Source organism: Elephantulus edwardii, unplaced genomic scaffold (genome assembly GCF_000299155.1).
Source record: "Elephantulus edwardii isolate Elephantulus edwardi_28Jun2011 unplaced genomic scaffold, EleEdw1.0 scaffold00213, whole genome shotgun sequence".
NCBI lineage: Eukaryota > Metazoa > Chordata > Mammalia > Macroscelidea > Macroscelididae > Elephantulus > Elephantulus edwardii.
Genome location: NW_006399963.1, coordinates 95,702 through 100,141, shown reverse-complemented (window position 1 = coordinate 100,141; position 4,440 = coordinate 95,702). Strand labels below are relative to the sequence as shown.

The following is a 4,440-nucleotide window of genomic DNA, read 5'->3' as shown; positions in this document are numbered from 1 at the left end:
CAGAGACAGTGCGATTGGCACAGGACAGAGCGGAGTTTAGGGCTGTTGTACATAGGGTCGCTATGAGTCGCAGGCGACTCGACGGCACATAACAACAACATGATATGTGTGTGTGTATCTCAGCAAGTATAATATTAAATACATAAAGACAGGTGATCTACTCACAGTAACGAGAATTTGCGTTAAATCAACAAATATAATAAGTTAGAAAATGATTTTTTTAAAAATTAAAGTCAAAGTGCCAAAAATAAAAACAAGCAATAAGCATCTTTACCTCTCCAAGCACACAGAAACTTCATTGGCTAGATCTTTGTTTTGGGAGCACTCCAACTGATGAGTAAGGCAACTGAGCTGACCTAATAACTGTATTAAAAAAAAAAACACAAAAAAAAACCTTTATCAAGTCACAATGATACAAAAGTACCAGGTGTAGTCAAGCTAACAAGCAGCTTGACCCTGAACTTTCATCTAAATTTTCTATTACAAGGAAGACATTACCTAGAACCCAGAAACCATAATCAAACCAATGAGAGCCAGACAGCCTCCTTACCCAGTAGAGCTGCTGAGCTTGCTGCTGTAGTGTCTCCTCTTTAAGCTGATAGATGAGGTCAACCTGTTCATACAACCATACCTCACGGCTTCTAAGGCATTCCAGGTGACGACTTATGCAACTATGAATTTTAGCTTTCACCTAAGAAATACACGCATGTTAGCTTCACTATTGCTACAAACCTAAAAAGTATTTCCCAGAGAGAGGATCTTTATTTTATGGAAGTCACAAATCCTTTCAATAATTTAATGACATCTAAAGGAGCCCTCGTTAATAAGTAAGGAGTTTCCTTGCCACCTCAAAGGCCTGCATTTCAGGGTGCCTCTGTGGATGTGTTTAAACGTTAATCATGTACTCCACCTCCAGGCCATTACCAACAGATTAGTATAAGGCTAGTGTAACTAAAGGCATTCTATTCTTGGCTTTAAAAATATAATTTGTGTTCACTTAGCAACATACTAAAAAAAAATTTTACAGAACCACATCACTAAAACATAACAATAAATGAAGCATGTTATGTGCTGTGCTTCATACATCTCCAGGACAGAGCTGAGAAGTATGTCGCTCAATGGTTATTTTATTTTTGCTGGCGCCACATGGTACATGGATTATACCGAGAAACCATTAAGAATGCATGCTGAATGGAATTCTCCATAGTAGTAGAAAGTTTTCCAAACTCTTGTATCATCTGCCTATTTCCCTTTGGGATCAAAGTGACCTTCTTGAGTCTATACAAGCTAGGCATAGTTCAATGATGATTAATTTCATAAAGCATAATGAATGAGAATGATTGTAGGAAACACAATGTGAATGAAGAATAGTGTGAAACAAGATATACAAACTATGTAAGCAAACCAATATAAAATTTATATATATAAAATTTTTAAAAAAAGAACAACATGCAAGGCAGGGGTGGATTTGGTTGGCAGAAGCCACACCTTGGCCATTCTCTAATCTGTCAACTAGGGAGGAGAAAAGCAGGCATCACACCTCTTGGAGATTATCTTTAATCTGCTGTTCAACCCGTAGAACTCCACCAATAGCAAGTTCCAAATCTCTTTGTGCATCACAACATCTCAAAAGCAGCTCTCGATTACTGGAGCATCCACTCTGTTCCTGTGAGGTGCTCATTCTGCTCACTGACCCTTTAAAAGGAAAACAAAATTAATAATCTAAATAGCACCCTAATTATAAACAAATACTACCTTTTTCATCCATGCTTCAAATAATGATTCCAATTAGCTCCCAACTCCTAACTACTGTTATGTGCCACTGAGTCGACTATGGCTCACAATGACCCTATGAACAATGGCTTAGAACCCTGCCAGATCTTGTGCCACCCTCACCAACTCTGACACACTTGAACCCATGTTGCAGTCATTGTGTCAATCCATCTAGTTGAGTATCTTCCTCTCTCTGACGCTCCACCTTTCCAAGCATGTCCTTTTTCAAGAACCCTACATGCCCCAAGTATGTGGGATGAAGCGCTCGTCTGTCAGTTGCTGTGAAAATACAAAACTCCCAGATTAAGACAGACTAGGAAGGACTGGCCATCCACTTGTGAAATAATGGGTCTTCACAAACCCCACAAATAGAGGAAGAGTTAGATATAGCACTGGAGGAAGAAGCCTCAGATCGGAGGAGTGCAACATCCTCATTTTGAATGTCTTCTGAGGGCTCTACTAATTGGAACATGGAATATAATCGGAGGAGTACAACATCCTCATTTTGAATGTCTTCTGAGGGCTCTACTAATTGGAACATGGAATATAAGCAGCAAAAATTTAGGAAAATTGGCCACTGTCAAAATGAAATGGAACACATACAGACTGACATTCTAGGCTTTAGCAAGTTGAGACGGACTGAATCAGACATCATATGACTAGGAATAGAGAGAATGAAAAAGTGAGTAAAAACGGAATTACAATTACAATGAAAAACATCAATTCAGGATCTATCCTGAAGTAAATATAAATACTATGAGTGGAGCACCAGGATACTATCCTATCAGTAAGTCTTTGTTGTAATGGTGTACCCTTAAGTTGGAACTGATTCATAACTGATCCTCCAGAGGGTTTTCAGAGGCAATGAATCAAATAGGAGGAAACTGCTCATTTTTCTCCTACAGAGCAGCTTGATGGTAGTCTCTAGTGAGCTACTAGCCCCAACAGCTGTTTCCAGGAGAGTCTAAGGAACATGATGAAGAGACAACTCAGTGAGTTTGGCAATCTTAATGTAAAATTGCCCCCTCCTTCCCATTGGGTTCCCACCATAAAAGTCTACGATGCTACTTTACTTACATACAGGTGAACACATTTTTTTAAAAAACACAGGTTCCTCAATCAACAGAGTAAAAGGTTTACAAAAACATGGAAGTTTCTATTTCTAACAAAATGTCATATAAAGAATGTATCGCTGTTGTGCAGATTGAAAGATGAAGACCAAAGTCTGGGAGGATACACAATTACTTAGAAAATAAGCTGTAAACGAATGCTTTGGTGCGTGCGTGCACACACTCACACACATACATACATTAGATGAGTAAAAATTAGACTGGCCTAAGCTTCTTGAAAAGATGGGGGGGGGGGTTCCCTCCTAATTTTTTTTAGATGGACCTATTTTCCATTTAGGTAGAAGTTAGGGGTAGCTTCAAAGTTTGGGGGCACTTGAGACCATGGTGATGCTGGCTGGCAACAAGTTTCAGCTCATACAGACCCTATGTACAAATGTACTATGTACAAATACTACATCTATTTCCTGAAACATCTCAAATGATGATAGCCTGTCAATTTCTGATAACTTGTTTTCACCAATGCCTTAATGCAGCTTGGAGTTCTTTCAATACCATTGGTTCTACCTCCTAAAATGGCTGAACTTCAACCAGTTATTTTTAGTAGAATGATTCTATTCTATTTTCTTTGGATGCTTCACACATCATTATTTTACCCACAGAATCCTTCAATATTCCAACACGAAGCTTAATTTTCTTCAGTTCTTTCAACATTACAGAAATAATCTTCTAAATCCAGATCCTTAATACATTTCGCTATAATATTTTATGTCTCCCTTGAGATATGTCTGAAATCTTCTGTTCATCTTTTACTTGATTTCTTCCATTCTCTTTAGCTACTTCAAGAGCTGGTTTTAATGTCTTCTGATAAGCATTTAGCCCTTCCTCCCACGCCTTTCTGTCCTGTATTTTTAATGGCCTTTTGTTTTCTTCATGTATGATGTCCTTCATGTTATTTCACAACTCATCTGGTCTTCAGGCATTAGTGTTCAGTAACTTCCACCATTTTATGTTAATTAACAAAATATAGCAACTGAAACAGACTAATCCTGTTCAAATCACAGGGTCACACAATTTGGTGGGTGGAGGGAGGGATTAAAGGAAATGGGAACGCTCCAGCAGAGACCTGAAAAGAAAGGGTAATGGTGGGCATGTATCAATGATGACTGATTTTATAAAACATTATAAGAATGATTATATGAAACACAATGTAAATGAAGGATAGTGTGAAACACCATGTATAGGAATGTTGTAGGCAAACCAATGTAAAATTTTAAAAAAGAACAAAAATAACCCCCACAATGTATGAGATCATATGAAACATGTGAGTAAAAGGAAAATACGAATTGTGTATGCAAACCAATATATTTTTTAGAAATATTTTAAAAACCCTAAATTTGAAATTTATTTCTGAGTGACACTTTAGATGAAGGCATTTAAAAAGAGAGAGTTCTCTAAACCACAAAAATAAGTTCAAGACGCTGTTTAGTCTAGATAAGTCTCTGTGAGGACAAGATTAGGGTTTGAAAATATTTTCAGAGCCACCTAGAGAAATAATTAGACTTGTTCAGAATGGTCTCTGGGAAGAAAAAAGGATTAA

The 4,440-nt window shown here is 37.6% G+C and overlaps 1 pseudogene; it reads right to left on the bottom strand.

Moving 5' to 3' along the window:
• Window positions 1-1,690, bottom strand: part of LOC102871837 — an 11,024-nt pseudogene extending 9,334 nt beyond the window's left edge.
• Window positions 1,691-4,440: the final 2,750 nt, after the last annotated feature.